The 19557-nt window shown below is 39.5% G+C and overlaps 1 pseudogene; it reads left to right on the top strand.

Moving 5' to 3' along the window:
- Positions 1 to 18496: 18496 nt before the first annotated feature.
- Positions 18497 to 19289, top strand: LOC145514807 (non-selective voltage-gated ion channel VDAC3 pseudogene; annotated as a pseudogene).
- The last annotated feature ends 268 nt before the right edge of the window (positions 19290 to 19557 follow it).

The following is a 19557-nucleotide window of genomic DNA, read 5'->3' as shown; positions in this document are numbered from 1 at the left end:
GAAAAGTGGACAGAGCCTGTGGACCAACTTATGGACCAGGGAGTCTTAGAAGAAAGATGAGAGAGAAAGGATGAGAGAGAATATTTTTTAAAATAGTGATTAAAAATTTTTCCAAATTTGACAAAAGATATAGTATGAACATCCAAGAAGCTCAATAAGCTCTAAGTTAGATGAACCCAGAGACATATTAAGTTGCTCCACAAATCTGTGCACAGTGTTCTTTATGACTTTTCTCTACCACACACCACTTCACTTCCAATTTGACTCCACCCTCCTCCCACCATTTTCCCCACTTCTTGGTCCTAGCCTAAAGATAAGGCCAAGACAATGCATTCAATTCAGAGAAGTGCCACTTGCGCGGTTGAAGTTGACATAAACTTATACACCAGAGATGGAATCAGCTCTTCAGGGGAAAATTTCTTAAAGATATTCATGCCTGCAGTCTGAACTGAAGACACCTCAGTGGGAGTTACAGGAAGAGCCACTCTCTCTATCACCAGAAAGCAGACAAATTAAGTGCAATCCATAAAACTCATCTACAAACTTGAGAAACGTCAATGTACAAGGAAGTTCTTTTTCTTGATGTTACAATAAAAAAGGAAAACAGAAGTGTGCCCCATTAAGTCTAGAAATAGCAATGTTAAAATATAAAGATATATCACTTTATCTTGAGCAATCTGCAGGAGAAAGACAACAGGAAAATTTGGTCCAAGTTAAATATTCTTTAGCTGAGATAGGTGACAAATTGTCCACGAATTTGAAGAATATGTTAACATCTATCCAATATTATTACCCAAATCCACAATTTATATTCAAATTGCATTTGAATATTTGAAATATCCATTCTAATATTATTTTACCTATAGTCCAAATTCAGATGTAAATGGTCTAAACATTCCAATTAAGAGTTGAAGATCAATTAGATTGGATTTTTTTTTTTTAAAAAGGAGTACACAACTGTCTGCTGCCTACAGGAAATGCATTCTAGATATAAAAACACAGATAAGTTCAAAGAAAATGGGGAGAAGAAAGATATACCATGCTATTGAATTGAAAGAAAGTTTGAGCTATATTGATATCAAAATAGATTTCAAAGTAAAGAATATTACCAGGAATAAAAGTCATTTCATGACAATAAAAGGCTCAATTCATATAAACTCTTAACAATCCTAAATGTTTATGCATTTAATAACAGTGCTTCCAAATATCTGAAACAAAAACTGGTAGAAATATGAGAAGTAGACAAATCCACAGTTACAGTCAGCAATTTAGTACCTCCACAAAAGATGTGAAAGATCTGCCCATTGATAACTACAAACTGAAACTTCATTGAAAAAAACTTAAAAGACATAAATAAAGTGAGAGATATACCTTGTTCATTGATTGGAAGACTCAATATTGTTAGATGTAATTCTCTCCAAATGAATTTATAAATTCAATACAATCTCAATCAAAATCCCAGCTGGCTTTTTTCTGGGAATTGGCAAACTGATTCTAAAATTCATATGGAAATGCAAATGACTGAGAATTAACAAAACAACTTTGAAAAAGAACAACATTGGAGAACAAATGTTACTTAATTTCAAAACTTATTTTAAAACTACAGTATTCAAGAGTGTGATATTGTTCCCCAATCTTGGAAAGTTAAATATATACTTGCTTTATGACCCAGCCATTTCTCCTGAAAATATTCACCCAAGAGACTCCTGCAGACACATGTGCAGAGTGAACTCAGAGCTAGGGCTTAACTCTCTAAATAGGCTCCATGTGTGGCCATGTAAATTATAGTAGTATATCCTTTTCTGACTTTTCAAATTTTCTTAATCTCTGTTTTATCCTCATTGGAACTCAAGATATGGAAAACATCTAGAGATATCTCTGGCCTATACAACTGCACACAGATGTGGGGGTGTTGGTACACTATACAGTATCCTGTTAAGCTTTAAAAAGAACATCTCAGCATTGTAAATGATTTCCTTTCTACTTTTGCCATTTGATTCTAAGAACAATTTATTCCCAGAAGACTCATTAAGTAAATTGTCACTGCACTTAAATTCAACTGAAGCACAAATTATTTGATTTCAGCAAAACTGTCATAAATAAGGCTCATTACAATTATAGTAGTTCATTTTCTTCTGATGACTTGGTTTAGAAGCAGTGATTAGTTTCATCCCATCACTAAGCATTTATTCATCTGACTTGTGCTCTGATCCTGGCTGTTGAGCGTTCTCTTGGTTTTCCAGCAAGTTCACCTTTATTTTTATCAAGGACAAGAATCATCATATTTCAGGACTGGGAATATTATCTAACTTTAATCCCTACTTGATGTTTGAATTCCCTCCTCAATACCCTTGCAAAATGATCTTTCATCCTGTGTCTGAATAACTCTAATGTTGAAGAATTCATTATTTCTTATGGAAGTATATTTTTCTTTCTTTTTTTTTTTTTTTATTAGTACTTTCATGTTCATTGCAGCATTATTCACAATAGCCAAGGTATAGAAACAATTTAAACATCAACAGATGACTAATTAAAGAAAATGTGGTATATACATACTGCTGCTGCTGCTGCTGCTGCTAAGTCGCTTCAGTCGTGTCCGACTCTGTGCGAGCCCATAGACGGCAGCCCACCAGGCTCCGCCATCCCTGGGGTTCTCCAGGCAAGAATACTGGAGTGGGTTGCCGTTTCCTTCTCCAATGCATGAATGGGAAAAGTGAAAGTGAAGTCGCTCAGTCGTGTCCGACTCTTAGCGACCCCATGGATTATAGCCTACCAGGCTCCTCCGTCCATGGGATTTTCCAGGCAAGAGTACTGGAGTGGGGTGCCATTGCCTTCTCCTGGAAGTATATTTTATCTATGGACTGCTCTGGGCATTTGAAAATACTTTCTTAAACTGAGCTGAAAAATGTCTCTCCATAGCTCTTCCCTATTGGTCTTATAGCAATCCGAGAATCACCACTGATCAAGTCAATTCTCTTTTCCCCATGACACCTCCTCAAATGATAACACAGCTCTGTCATCCATACGCATCACACTTTGGTCTGCTCTGTTCTCTGCTAAACATATCTAGTTCCTTCTCTAAGCACTTTTGATCATCAGATAAATAACACTTACTAGCATCACTCATCCCACCAGGAAGATATTGATTCGACTATAACTAGAAGCACATGAGCATTATCAAAATCTTAATTCAGTCCACACATTTTTTTTCTGAGCTCCTAGCTCACACTTTATTTGTAGGATAAAACTGTTCTTGAAGCTACCTAAATCTTTAAGTATTCTGAAAACCACTCAAGCATCACCAGCAAGTATCACTTAATTCAGGCTAAATTCAGATGAGTTAGAAGATTTTGAGAAGATTCTCAAGTTCTCTTGGCATCCTGCAAAGAAGCATCTTTGGGCCCAGTTACAGCTGGATATTCAGTGGGGCTGTTCCCCATTTGAGTCCTTCAGAGAAGGAGAGAGGAGCGTCTTGATTTCCAAGTGAGCAGGTAACTTGATAGTCTCTACCCTTCACCTGAGGTTGCCCTTCAAATGCTAATGTCAAGCCCCCTACAGGGTTGAACCACCAAAGTCGCCCTCTGTGGGATATAGCTTGATAAGGCACTCCTGTTTGGCCTCCGCATTGTGGTGATCCCACTTTCTATCTCCCCTAGTGTGTTCCTTTCATGGGAGCGCTTCCTAACAAACCATTTTTACACAAATCCTTGCCTCAAGGTCAACTTTGGGGACCCACTTCACTCCCATGTCACCATCAAGCAGGCCCTGGATATCAGTGATTATTCTAGAATCCCAACCTGAAGCTCTGCTTGCTAGAGTCATCCCTGAATCCAAGTTATCTTAGTTTGTTCCCTTGAAAGAAGGCCCTGAGATAAAGACCTTGGTACCGATAGTTTATATATTTATCTAGGCTGTGCTGGGTTTTTGTTGCAGTGCGTGGGCTTCTCGTTTTGGTGGCTTCTCGTTGCGGAGCGCAGGCTCTAAGGCATGCAGGCTTTAGTAGTTGTGGTGCATAGGCGTAGTTGCCCTATGTCATGTGGGATCTTCCTGGACCAGGGAGCAAACCCATGTCCCCTGCATTGGCGTTGTCAGGCAGATTCTTAACCACTGAACCACCAGGGAAGTCCCCAGGTAGTTTATTTGGTATGTAGTCCTAGGAAGTAGGAGTAAAGGAGTGGGAAGTGTGACATAGGCTTAGTGAAATCCTTTCAGGGTCCTTGGTAGAAACACCCAGTTGTCACTAGCATATTCCTCACTGCATTTGTATAACTAGTGTCTTCTAGGTCCTCTAGGGGACCACAATAGGTCAACAGATTCTTGGTCACATCTTTGAGGCCTCAGCTCAGAATACCAGGCTATCTCAGCTCTGGTCCTTATATATGATGCTCTAGTTGACTACCCCAGGCTTGTGCACATGGAGGCAGAGGTCCTAATACATGGATCAGAAACACACAAGGACTCGGGAGACCAGAGCTCAGAACTAGCACATGGTCACTTTTGTAATAGGAAAGAAAAAATCTGACTTCATGTTGCATCTGTCTCTTTTACTTTAACCTTTGTATTCTATTGCTTTTGCTACAAGTTAACCACTAAAGGATGCTGCCCATAGCTTCTATGTATAGGGAAGCTATAGGCAACATCCCTTTTAGCGATTAACTTATACTTAATGCCCCCTCTCCGAGAACCCTGACTCCCATGTCTGAGTGTTTAAGCTAAAACACCTTCGTTTAAGCTCAGAGGAAACATTCTAACCAGGATCACCTGTGAATGGCTGCAGGAAAGAAAAAATGAACACATCCCCTCTGGAAATGTTTGCAACAACCCATCCCTTTTTTTCTTTACCTCTTCACCTCCCTTCTTTGTTCTATGAAAGAGAATAGCATCCAAACCTGGGCAACATGGTTCTTTAGGACACTAGTCTATCATCTTCTCAGTCTGCTGGCTTTTCAAATAAAGTTACTATTCTCTGTCCAAACACCTCCTCTCTTGACTGATTGGCCTGTGGAGCAGTGAACAGTATGAGCCAGTAACACTTTCACCTCATTCTATCGGCCAAAACAAGTCATAGTGCCAACCCAGATTCAAGGAAAGGGAAAACAGACTCTATCTTTTCATGAAAGGAGGTTTAAAATCACATTGCAAAAGGCATGGGTACAAGGAGTAGCGAAAAATTGTGGGTCTTCCTTTAATCTACCACAAAAAACTATGTAGAAACTAAAAACAATAAATTACTGCCATACACAGCATGGATGACTCGCGCAAATAGTGCTGAATGAAATAAGGCAGACATAAAAGAATGTATACTGTACTATCCTATTAATGTAAATTCAGAAACAGGCAAAACTTAAGTATAGTGTTTATAGATACATGCTGAATAAAGTATTTTTTGACTTTTTATTTTGTATTAAGGTATAGTTGCTTAACAATGTTGTGATAGTTTCAGGTGAACAGCAAAGGGACTCAGCCACACATAAAACATATATCCATTCTCCCCCAACTCCTCTCCCATTTAGGTTGCCACATAACATTGAGAAGAGTTTCATATGCTATACAGTAAGTCTTTATTGGTTATACATTTTAAATATAGCAGGGTATACATGTTCATCACAAATTCCCCAACTATCCTTTCCCTCCATCCTTTCTCCCAGCAACCATGAATTTGTTCTCTAAGGCTATGAGTATCTTTCTGTTTTTAAGTAAGTTCATTTGTATCATTTCTTTGTAGATTCCACCTATAAGGGATGTCATAACGATATTTCTCCTTTGACTCACTTCACTCAGTATGACAGTCTCTAGGTCCATCTGCTGCTGCTGCTAAGTTGTTTCAGTCGTGTCTGACTCTGTGCGACCCAATAGACAGCAGCCCACCAGGCTCCCCCGTCCCTGGGATTCTCCAGGCAAGAACACTGGAGTGGGTTGCCATTTCCTTCTCCAATGCAGGAACGTGAAAAGTGAAAGTGAAGTCACTCAGTCGTGTCCGACTCTTAGCGACCCCATGGACTGCAGCCTACCAGGCTCCTCCGTCCTTGGGATTTTCCAGGCAAGAGTACTGGAGTGGGGTACCATTGCCTTCTCCCCTAGGTCCATCTATATTGCTGCAAATAGCGTTATTTCCTTCTTTTTAATGGCTGAATAATATTCCATTGTAGATATGTCCCACATCTTCTTTATCCATTCTTTGCCGATGAACATTTGCTTCCCCGTCTTGGCTATTGCAAACAATGCAGTGAACGTTGCAATGAATGTTTGGGTGCATGTATCCTTTCAGATTATGTTTTTCTCCGGATATATGCTGAGGAGTGGGATTGCAGGCCCATGCAGTAGCTGTGTTTTTAGTTTTTTAAGAAGTCTCCATACGGTTCTCCAAAGTAGCTGCCCCAAAGACGGTGGAGTAGAAGGACATGTGCTCATTTTCTCCTGCGAGAGCACCGAAATCACAACTCGCTGCTGAACAGCCATTGACAGGAGGATGCTGGAACCTACTAAAGAAAGATACCCCACATTCAAAGAAAAAGGAGAAGCTGCAACAAAACGGTAGGGGGGGCACAGTCACGATAAAATGAAATCCCGTATCCACCAGGTGAGTGACCCACAAACTGGAGAACAATAATACCGAAGAAGTTCTCCCAGTGTTGTGAAGGTTCTGAGCCCCACATCAGGCTTCCCAACCTGGAGATCCAGCAAAGGTACTATGAATCCCCAGGGAATCTGACTTTGAAAGCCAGTGGGATGGAATAAAGTATTTTTTAAAGAAGGGGATTGATTATCATAAATGTTAGGATGGTAGTTACTTTGGGATTGGTAGTTACTTTAAGAATAGTGGAAAGACATTATGACTGCCAAGCAACAAACAGCAGCTTCTGGGTTATTGGCAGTGGTCCATTTCTTAACCTGAGTAGTAATTAGCTGGATGTTCATTTAAAATCATTAAGTGGTAGATTTATGCCTTATTTTTCTTTGTGTTATATCTCATGATAAAAAAAATTAAATACTGTATGATATGGGCATAAGAATAAAAAATGGACAATGGAGCAAAGAACTGAGAAACGATTCACACCCACAGATGAGAATTAGATATACAGTAAATAATACATCACAAGTTAATGACAAAGGAAGGACATGTTGTTTAAAAGAAGATGCTGGAAAGACTAATTCACTACAGGGAGAAAAATAAAACTGAATTCCCTACCTTCTAAAGTGTACAGAGAATTCCGAAAAATTAAAGACCTTAGGCAAAAGGTTATAAGCTAATGGTAAATATTGTGGACTTCTAAAGAAAAGTACAAGAAGAAATCATAAGGCCAAAGCTAATTAAGTTAATTGCATCAAATTAAGAAATTGTATTCACTGAAGCACATCATGATCAAAGTTAACAAACAGATGACAAATTAAGCATTATTTGTTATATCTAAAACTTTTTTTTAAAATGAATATCTAACATATACAAGGAACTCTTAAAAGATTAAAAAACAGGAACCCCAAAAGATAAATGGGCAAAGGAAATGAAAAGATGATTTACAGAAGGAGAAATCAAAAAAGCTGGCAAGCATGTGAAGAGAAGCTCAAACTTACTACTTATCAGAATAATGCAAAGTTTTAAAATAATAAGATATTACTTTACTAAGCTGGCAAAAATAATAAAGCTGAGAATGCCAAGTATTGGCAGGGATGTGGGGATAGTGGGACCTCTTATACAGTTGGTGGGCATGTGGACTGGTGCAAAAATGCTACAGAACAATCGGACAGTTCTTAGTTATATGTCATTGTATTTCGTGACCAGCAAGCCCCACTTCTGGATATATGTTTCAAAAAAAAATCCCACTCAAATTCACAGGATGACATAACTGCTCCTGCCGCTGCTACTGCTTCTGCGTCACTTCAGTCATGGCTGACTCTGTGCGACCCCATAGACGGAAGCTCACCAGGCCCCCCTGTCCCTGGAATTCTCCAGGCAAGAACGCTGGAATGGGTTGCCATTTCCTTCTCCAATGCATGAAAGTGAAAAGTGAAAGTGAAGTCGCTCAGTCGTGTCTGACTCTCAGCGACCCCATGCAGCAACTCAGCGACTCTCATGCAGCCCACCAGGCTCCGCCGTCCATGGGATTTTCCAGGCAAGAGTACTGGAATGGGGTGCCATTGCTATTAAACAAGTTCACAATGACATCACCAAGAAGGTTTATTCCATTGTTTGTGGTGGTAAGGAGCTGGAGGTGACCCAACTGCTATATCAAAATCTCATGGGAACAGCAAACCCCAAAACTACAATAGACACACACACACACAAAAGGGAAAGCAACCCAAACACGACATCAAAGATGGTCATCAAACCACAAGAGAAGAGAACAAGAGAGGAAGAGAAGAAACAAAAAAAAGACCTACAAAAACAAAGCCAAGGGACTTCCCTGGTGGTCCAGTGGTTAAGAATCCACCTTCCAATGCAAGAAACATGTGTTCAATCCCTGGTCCAGGAGGATCACACGTGGCCCATGCGCCACAACTACTGAGCCCACGAGTTGCAACTACTGAAGCCCAAGCACCCTAGAGTCTGTGCTCTGCAACAAGAGAAGCCACCACAACGAGAAGTCTGAGCACCTCAAGTAAAGAAAGCCCTCATGCAGAAACAAAGATCCAGCACAATTAAAAATAAAATATAAATAATTAATTAATAATAAAAATAAATAAAATGGATAACCAACAAGGACCTATTGTATAGCACAGTATTGTATAACAAGCTAAATGGGAAAAGAATTTGAAAAAGAATAGATACATGTATATGCATAACTGAATCACATTGCTGTACATCTGAAACTATCACAACCTTGTCAATCAATTATACTCCAACATAAAATAATAAGTTTTTTAAAAAAAACAACAAAGTTCCCTCAAAACAAAATGAAAACCTCAAAGAGAACAGGGAGGTTTGAAAAAAAATAAAATCTTTCTTCCTCCATCGTTTTTCTCTTCATGGCATCTGCTGCTAATATGAATGTGTCTGTACTGCACATTTTGTAGAAAAATGCTGGGTGCACTTACTAGCACGTTTTTTTTTTTAATTTCTATCACATTATTCTCTATCTTTTTCTCTTTACTTCAGAATCTATTTGGGACACTTTTTCTTTTAAGCACCTAGAAACCTATCTCCTTTATTAATAGTGATACTATATTGATATACTCCAACTTAAGTGTCCTACCAATAGATATTTAAGTTTGCTTTTTAAGTTGTTTGCTATTAAACAAGTTCACTTTTCAAATTGTTATTAAACAATATCTTGCAAACATTTTGTACATAAATTTCGGGGAAATTTTAGCAAGTATATTCACAATGTAAACCCCAAGTAGTGAAATTTCTTGATCAACACAATCAAAATATACATACAATTAAATATTTGATAGATATTGCCAAATTGCTTTCCCATAAGTTGCAACAAAATAAAATCCCATCAAAAAACATCTAAAAGTACTTACTTCCCCATAATTTTCCAGCTCTGGATATTATAAAGCTTTTCTTTTTCTCCAATCTAAAAGTCGAAAGATTATTGATGTTTTGATCTCCATGTTTTTAAATATGAATGAGATGAATATGTTTCCATAATTTTATAAACCATTTATACTTTTCCTGTGAACTGTCTGTTCTTATAGCTTGCCTATATTCTTCTGAGTTGTTTTACTTGCTCTCACTCATTTGCATGAGGGTTATTTTGCAAATTAAGGCAATTAGCCATTTTATCATATGTTCTGCAATTACACTTTCACAGTCTGTCTTGTCTTTTGCCAAACAGAAGTTCAAATTTTTACACAAATTTATCAATCTGTTCCTTTATGGCTTCTGGGGAACAGATATTTTAAATTTTATTTTGTCACTTGGAAGTTTAAGTGCTTTTCTGAAAGGGCTGATTGAAGTGTCTGAGGTAAAAAGGGAGAAGGGGAATAATTGACACAGTTGCCACTTTAAGGCAGAACAAGGAAGTTAAACAAAGAGGTGGCAGGGGTGTTGGTGGCAGTAGAAATAGTAGCCCGGCTGGAGTCCATTCCAAGGGAGCCACACCCCAGCAGAGCCTGCTGGATCCTTTCGCTTAGTGGGAGCTCTTAGCTACACCAGTGAGCAGCCCAGACTGGTCTTGAAACCTGAGAAAACACACTTAGTTCTTCCTGGTCACATCAGGGAAGGTTTTGGAGACATTTCAAAATAAGGTGGCTATCATTGTTTATTAAGCTGGCAAAATTGAGCATTCTTATAAATCTCTCAGTCTGAGTTTCTCTATCAAGTGTCCAAGAGAGATGAAGATTGAAAATTAATAATAAACACATTTTAAACTTTGCAAATTGGGTGATGCTGAAACTGGCCAGTGATGGCCAGTGACAGAGCAGCTCCATTAGCAATTTCATTAGAGTGCTTTTGAAGCCTCTTATGGCAGCGAGGGTAGAACTGTGGTCATTTGGTTGAACGCATCTCCATTTTTGATTTGTGATAGGGAAGGACATTGACAAGTGGTTAGCACTGTGTATCGCACAAAGGGGAGGAGGTAACCGATGATGTCAGCCTCGCCCTCTGGATTTACCTCTCCAGCCTTCCCTGACACACCGCTGAACATCTGGCAGGGGTGAAGGAGCTCTACCGGGTTAACAAAATATCAGAAGGAAATTTTCATGTCCCCCAGCTGCCCTACAAGAGGTTTGCTGTTGCAAATGTCACAAAACTTGGATTATGTAGCCTGGAAGTGAATTGTACCTATATATATTAAAGAAAATTGGGGTTGAGGGAGCTTCTCTGGTGGTCCATTGTCTAAAACTTCACACTCCCAATGCAGGGGGCCTGGGTTCAATCGCTGGTAAAGGAACTAGATCCCGCATTCCACATCTAAAACTCAGTGCAGCCAAATAAACATTTTTTTAAAAAAAGAACTGAATTGTACTGTGGGTTTTTCTGTCTCTTGCAATTCTCTCATTAAGTTACTCAGCCCTTCTGTTTTATACTTTACTAGCATTTGTATGTTACTGGCAATTTTTGAAGATAAGGTGTGAGATGGAAGAGAAGAGTTCTAGGCTGAGCCCTATGGACAATTCTGATAAGTGATGAAGAATTACAATCTTCTGAGTCATTCCACTGCACCATTGCAAAAAAACGGCCTACGGGGAAAAAAAAAATCCTCTTTATGATGAAAACTACCCCACAATGGATTTTACACATGTTGATAATCCCAGTTATCCTAGCGCACTATGCTTCATTTGAGGCAAACAACTTACAAATGCAGCAACAGTTCCAGCAAAATGGAAAAGCCACTTAGCAATAAATTACAGCCATTTGACCCAGCAAAGTGCTGAATATTTCTAATGGCTACTGAAATCTCAAAGCAAACAGAGAAAATCTTTCATTTACAAAAAAAAAGTCAGTGAAAAAGCTCAGGAAACAAGTGATGGAGTAGGAAACTTACTGCCTTGAACGGACAAGTCCCAGAGATATGAAAACCTCCTAATTACAGCACGTAAAATTATAGTGAGTAAAATACGTGGACAGACTCGACACAAGACACTGAAAACTGTCCTTAGCAGGATACATTGATGTATTTATGACCTCTCACATGATGCTAAAAGGGTTTTTATGTAAAAAACTGAAAACAACCTCTTCTGTATCCAGGTTGGTAAGTTGACAGCTTTCACCAATGAATGTCATGCTACAACATTCATTAATGGGTAAATAACGGTAAAATTCAAGAAAAATTTTCTACTGCAAAGTGGTACCTGAGACAATCAAAAGCCAAGATAAATTTCATATTTTATTCCGTATCTGGAAATGAAAGGTGTATCTCGGAGGATATTGGCATTGGTATTGATGGTGCCCTGTGGATGGTTGGCTTTTATAAAATGCTTTGCCCCTTGTGTAAGATGAGAGAGTCCTGACATAATCACAACACACTGCTTCCTTCCCAGAAAGGTGATGGTGTCAAAAAGTCTAGGAGATCAAATGAAAAAGTTCTGGATGGTGGTACAAAAATGGTCAACTTGGGACTTCCCTGGCAGTCCAGTGATTAGGGATCTGCCTTCCAAAGCAGGGGACACAGGTTCAATCCTTGGTCAGGGGACCAAGATCCCACAAGTTGCAGAGCAAGCAAGCTGGCAGGCTGCAACTACTGAGCCTTCATGCCACTACTAAGACCTGATGCAGCCAAAAATAACATAAATTAAAAAAAATTTTTAAATGGAAAGAATCTGCCTGCAGTGCAGGAGACCCGGGTTCAATCCCTGGGTGGGGAAGACCCCCTGGAAAAGACAATGGCTACCCACTCCTGTATTCTTGCCTGGAGCATTATATGACAGAGGAACCTGGCAGATTACAGTCCATGAGATCACAGAGTTGGACACAACTGAGAGACTAACACTTTCACAACTTTATTAACAAGGACCAGGTCACTCAAGTGTATTTTTGAAGCTGGAGTTAAACCTGAACAAAGAATGTATAAAAATCTCTGTTACCTAGTGAAGCCTCTGGGCTCAGCAGAAGTAAACTTCTAACAGGATGATGTGTGTGCTCAGTTGCTCAGTCGTGTCGGACCCTTTGCGACCCCAAGAACTGTAGCCTGCCTGGCTCCTCTGTCCGTGGGATTTTCCAGGCAAGAATACTGGAGTGGATTGCCAGGGTGTTTAAGCTCAAACATGAATGCCTGGAGTATGTCCCAGAAAGCCCTGGGCCAGATTTTGCTGAGTGCTTTAAAGATAAGAATGACTGCAGAGACGAATGGATAAGGAAGCTGTGGTACATATACACAATGGAATATTACTCAGCCATTAAAAAAAATACATTTGAATCGGTTCTACTGAGATGGATGAAACTGGAGCCCATTATACAGAGTGAAGTAAGCCAGAAAGAAAAACAACAATACAGTATACTAATGCATATATATGGAATTTGAAAGATGGTAATGATAACCCTATATGCGAGACAGAATAAGAGACACAGATGCATGGAACAATTTTATGGTCTCTGAGGGAGAAGGTGAGGGTGGGACGTTCTGGGAGAATAGCATTGAAACATGTATATTATCATATGTGAAAGAGAACACCATTCCATGTTCGATGCATGAGACAAAGGCTCAGGGCTGGGGCAATGGGATGACCCAGAGGGATGGGATGGGGAGGGAGGTGGGTGGGGGGTCCAGGAAGGGGAACACATGTAAACTCATGGCTGATTCATGTCAACGTATGGCAAAAACTATTAACAATATTGTAAAGTAATTAGCCCCCAACTAAAATAAATAAATTTATTAAAAAAAAAAAAAAAAAGAATGACTGCAGAAACACACCTACCTAGCAGACCCTTTTTATCACATGAGCCAGTTGAACAAGCCAATGAATGGCTGGGGAAAAATATTTTGGCTTCTTCAATTAACAAGATTTAAAAGGAAATGAAATCTTTGGAAAAATCATGTTGTAAAAGGAGATCTTAAAGTGTTTCTGCTGCTGTTTGGACTTGAGAGTGAGGAAGAGAGTAGGTAAGTATGAAAGTCCCAGCTTACTGGGATCACTGCATGGGGTAGGAAAAAAGAAAGTCGAAGTGTAGAAAAGAGAAAAAATTGGAGGTAATACGGGAGATCATTGGATCACGCTATTCTCCCCCCGTAGGAAGCATTGTATAGGAAACTATCTAGTGGGTGTCCTCTGAATCCACCCCGTTTAGTCTGTGTACACACTTATGATGACATAAACCAGTCTTTCTTGCCTCTATCTCCTGCTTATTTTAGGCAGTCAATGTTCAAGTGCCTGTTCCAATTCTCTACCATGGGCTTCCCAGGTGGCTCAGTGGTAAAGAATCTGCCTGCCAATGCAGGAGACGCAGGAGATAAGGGTTCAGTCTCTGGGTTGGGAAGATCCCCTGGAGGAGGAAATGGCAACCCACTCCAGTACTCTTGCCTGAAAAATCCCATGGACGGAGAAACCTGGTGGGCTATGGTCAATGGGGTCACAAAGAGTCGGACACAACTGAGTGACTGAGTACATTCTCTATCAAACTATTACTCTGAGGATGAGTGTGTTCCTTGAGCTGAAGAAATGTGACTCAGTGGTCCAAATGAGTACAGTATCTTGTTCACTGAGGTAAATAGCATGATCATCAAAAAACTAATCCACCAGGGTTTGCATACAAAGTATATCAGCCCCTTCATAGGAGGAGTCCCACTAGGCATTTATAGGAAGAGTAATCCCCCTTCTTCAGAGTAAACAAGTGTTGTCACAGCTTTTATCCAGTCCATTGGTTTAGGAATAATCTCCCGTGTGTCTAGTTCATACATAGATATCTATATTTGTTTAGTAGTGAGCTGTGGGTACTACATCAACAAAAATGTATTCTTTCATTTTGCAATATTCTAAGCCAAGGATGTTGTCCCTAAACTAGTGACTCTCACAATCTTTTTGTTTTTTAATTTTTAGTTATTTATTTACTTGTTTCATTTTTGACTGCACTGAGTCTTCATTGCTGTGCTCAAGCTTTCTCTAGTTGCAGCATGTGGGAGATAACTACTTCACACTATACACTCTGGTTTCAGTAATCTCTTGGTCTTGCTATCTTCCAACCTGGACAAACTTCTTAGCAACCAGAGGTTGTAGACATGCTGTCTGCTGTCCCAGCAAAAATTTTCCCTTCAGAAGTGGCCCTAAGACTAGCGACCACATCTCAGGCTGGCTGAAATCTGAACTTGGTTCATCTTCTACTCTTCTACTTCCAGTTTAGCTATTACAGATAATAATAACCACAAATTGTATATGTAGCTTGCTTCTTGTTATTTTCCACTTCCTTATGTATCCAATGAGCCAACTCCTCGGCATCTGAGTCTACCATTTCCAAATTCCAATAATAACTTTTACCTCTACCGACTGATCACAGTGCTGACATAGTTCCACTCCATGGATAACTTGGTAGCCATCCAGGAATTGAAGGTTTGTCAGTCCCTGCCCTCTCAGCCTTTCTCTCCCAAACCGTGTGTTTCAGTAGGTCAGGGTTGATCTAGCAAATCCCAATCCAGATTTCAACTGCAAAATTAGCCAACTGTGAAGTTGGGGGAATAGCTCATAAAACCACCCTCACTCCTGACACCAATTGCAATTTTGGAGAGCCTCAAATTTCAATACTTCATTAGAAGAATTCAAAGTGTTCGCTAGAAGCTGCTATACTCACAGTTTATTACAGGAAGGGGACACAGATTAAAATCAGCCAAGGGAGAGATACATAGGGCAGAGCTCAGGAAGAATGCCACATGTAGTTTCTTCTCCCCATGGAGGGAGGACAGCATCACTTCCCTGGCATAGATAGATGACAGTATATGCAGAGTATTGCCACCCAGGGAATCTCAAATAAGCCTTGGTATGGAGAGTCTTCACTGGGACCCCATCTTGTAGGCATGGCTGAGTGAGACATGTCTGATCTCAGTTTCCAGCCCCTTAGAAGGTCACAATGTTACCATTCCACTGGCCCAAGGCTCTCATGCAAACCAAGACACTCCATCAGGCATAAGGTTCCAAGGCTTAGAAATTACCTCCCAGAAGCTGGGTGCAAAGACCAGACATCATTTTTAGACAATGGTTAAATTTAAACTCGTGGTTAAATTGTTCACCATCTAACAAGTCTCAAGTGTGTTAGTCACTCAGTCGTGTCCGACTCTTTGCAACCCCATGGACTATAGCCCGCCAGGCTCCTCTGTCCATGGAATTCTCCAGGCAAGAATACAGGAATGGGTAGCCATTCTCTTCTCCAGGGGACCTTCCCAACCCAGGGATTGAATCTGGATCTCTTGCATTCCAGGCAGATTCTTTACCATCTGAGCCATCAGGGAAGCCCAAACAAGTCTCAAATCTTACTGAAAATATCCAAGAAGAACAATCTTGACAAGTACAAAATTTGCAGTATTTCTTTCCTTTCCAAATAAGCATATAGCTGGGTGAAGGATCATGTGTCTGAATCTGGATTTTCTGCATATCTTGAGAACTTGACTTTGAGGAAAGAGGAAGAACTTTGTGAACTGAATGAAGTAAATCACATGAGATTCACTAGTCTGCCCTAGAAGGTTCTGGATTTATATGAGAGAAGAGTATCCTACCGTTCATTGAAAAGCAACGAACATTCTGCTGAATTTCCAACTTCTTAATGTGCAAGCAAGCTTTCTCCTGTTTAACAAGCATCAAGAACGAGGACAGATAACATCTCATTTCAGGTGAAAATGAAATCCCTGTACACTTATCAAAAGTTTGACCCAGAATTGAGTATTTGTGCAGTCAAAAAGCAAGCACGGGTTTTAAATGAAAAACACAGACTTTATTCTTTCTTTTTAGCTTCAAAAATAATATTTTATATGTACATATAGGAGTACAAAAGAGATCAAAAAATTTATGTGTGTGCATAATAACTTTGTAATTGCTAAACTTTTATTTGAGCCTGATCATGTCTGTTAGTGAGAACATTTTTCCGTCTTAATAAAGTAGTGTCTTAGGGTGTTTTTATTTATATTGCTTTGGCTTGTGATTAATTGCTTTACTATTTAAAATTGTCAAATGTTTTTTATTATAAATAATATTAATTAAAATAATTTTACTACCATTGTTTAAGTTAAATCTATCAAATCGACCTTTCAAAATTTGAGTCCCTACTTTGGTTTAAGTCAGATATTTAACAGAAATGTATTGTGCTTGCCTTAAGAGTTTTTAAAATTTATGAAAAGGAAAGAAAGAGATTAATTTCAAGTAAGGTTACTTAATCTTTAGCTACCTGATTCTATTCGAGGCAAATTGGCCAAAAAACCCCACAAAAAACCTTTCTGGCTTTAAATATAGATAATTACTCTTGAATATATTAAATACCATGTACTATATCTCATTAGTATTTCTGACAGTATGACTGTGTGATAAAACTTTTAGACCTACTTGGCTAAGATTTTTTTTTAATCAAGTAGGTTTTTTGTGTTTTTTTTAGGGGAAAACCAGAGTATCCTTGTGTGTACTTGTTCAGTCGCTAAGACGTGTCTGTCTCTTTGCGACCCCATGGGCTGCAGCACGCCAGGCTTCCCTATCCTACACCATCTCCTGCAGCTTTCTCAAACTCATGTCCATTGTGTCGATGATGCCATCCAACCATCTCATCCTCTTTCACCCTCTTCTTCTCTTGCCCTCAATCTTTCCCAGTAGCAGGGTCTTTTCCAATGAAAATGTGTGCACTACTGACTTGTAACAGAGTAAATATCCTTTGTGGGGAGGGGAAATCACACAAAAAGAGTAGGGTGATAAATTGGCTATAGTAAACAGATCCACAAAAAGCATCATTCTCTACTCAAAAGAACATGACTATTAATATTGGATTATTATATCTGTAACTTATTATCATAGTAGTGAACCATCACTTCTGCTATAACAGTATTTATGCCGGATTACTTGAGACCTCCCCTTGAAAAATATTTCAAGCATTCCTTGAAGATAGAAAGATTGAGAATGGCCTCCCTAAGATCCTACTACCGGTGTGTCAGTGTGACAGGTTTCTGTGGCCTCTGACTTGCTCAGTTTCTAAGCACTAAGGGCTCTGAGGAACAAAATTCCCTGACAGCCAAACCCAGGTCCCATTACAGTCTGATTTTTGTTCAACCTGAGCACCAATACCCACTTGGATATCAGCTTTCCTGCAAGACTGAAACATGGCTGCTCATCTCTTGTATATTCTCATGAGTTCCTCAGTCAAAAAGTACAGAATTGCTATTAAATAAGGTAAATATACTAAATGCTGACACAAAAAATTTCCAGGACACCTTATAACATGAAAAAAGCCAAGTTACAAAGTGGTATATAGTGTGAAGCACATTTATATAAATATACCAAGTTATATAGTTACGTGAGTTCCTGGCTGGTTATACGTTCAGAGACGTAGAGGTGAAGCTAAAGATAAATTTGGCGGCAGAGAGAGAATAGAAGGAAAAAAATTGCCCCATCCAGAACCATGGAAAATAAAGCGATTATAGGAAAAATAAAATGTCAGATGTAGCAAATGGGATGAGAACTATTAAATAAAAAATTACAGTGTATGCATGTGTATACACGTATATATTATGTTTATCTGTGTAAGTATAGACATAATTATATATTTATATATAATTTTATATGATATTCCTAGGAGTCAATATCATATCATTGAATATGATATTCCTATATCTGCCTGAAGATGGGGAAAACTGGTTCTTTCTTGGGGCAGGAACATGGAGTTATACCTTCATGACCAGAATCATATTATTATTTGTTCTGCATAAAATAATCAAAAAGATAAACAAATACTTGCAAGAGTAGGTTCTAATGCCAGTTACCTGTCAAAGATGTAAATCACTTTTTCTCTCAAAAGCACAGGTGGGGCTTCAGTGGTGCCCTGGTGGAATGGACAGGCCCCTCTGATGGAGCAGACAGGGCTTCCAGTTGGAGATATGTGTAACACACCGACTTACTGTGACCTACAAAAGGCTGCCAAAGACGTCTTCAACAAAGCATATGGATTTGGCATGGTCAAAATAGATCTGAGAACCAAATCATGAAGTGGAATGGAATTTTCTACTTCTGGTCACGCTTACACTGCTACAGGGAAAGCATCAGGCAACCCAGAGACCAAAAACGAGATGGGTAACTATGGACTGACCTTCACCCAGAAGTGGAACACAGACAACACTCTTGGGACAGGAATCTCTCAGGAGAATAAGTTGGCTGAAGGGTTGAAACTGACTCTTGATACCATATTTGTACCCAACACAGGAAAGGGTGGGAAATTGAAGGCCTCATATAAATGGGATTGTTTCAGTCTTGGCAGTAATGTTGATATAGATTTTTCTGGACCAACCATCTATGGCCGGGCTGTGTTGGCCTTTGAAGGTTGGCTTGCTGGCTATCAGATGAGTTTTGACACAGCCAAATCCAAACTGTCACAGAATAATTTCACCCTGGGTTATAAGGCCGCAGACTTCCAGCTGCACACTCATGTGAATGATGGCGCTGAGTTTGGAGGGTCGATCTACCAGAAGGTGAATGAGAACATTGAAATGTCAATAAACCTTGCGTGGACAGCCAGCAGTAGCAATACCCACTTCAGCATTGCTGCTAAGTACAAGCTGGACTGTAGAACTTGTCTCTCTGCTAAAGTAAACAATGCCAGCCTGATTGGACTGGGTTACACTCAGACCTTTCGACCAGGAGTGAAACCGACCCTGTCAGCTCTAATCAATGGAAAGAAATTCAATGCAGGAGGGCACAAGGTCAGGTTGGGATTTGAACTAGAAGCTTAATGTGGTTTTGAATAAAGCGTCAGCTTTGTCCTGAAGGTGAAGAGAAATGAACCCACTACGTTTTGGCCTTAAAATTCTTCTGCGAAATTCAAAAGTGTGAACTTTTTATTCTTCCAAAGAATTGTAATCCTCCCCACACTGAAGCTTAGGTACCGAGTCCATCCTAAGGGAGGTGCTTGAAGGCATGTCTGGAAGTTGTCACGTTCGTGCCACATTTCAGTTCAATGTTATTTTCAATGTGTTCCTCAGTGACAGTGTTGTGTCATGT

This window comes from Giraffa tippelskirchi, chromosome 7 (genome assembly GCF_054371585.1).
Source record: "Giraffa tippelskirchi isolate mGirTip1 chromosome 7, T2T-mGirTip1v1.2.pri, whole genome shotgun sequence".
Classification (NCBI taxonomy): domain Eukaryota; kingdom Metazoa; phylum Chordata; class Mammalia; order Artiodactyla; family Giraffidae; genus Giraffa; species Giraffa tippelskirchi.
This window is presented reverse-complemented; position numbering and strand designations above follow the sequence as displayed.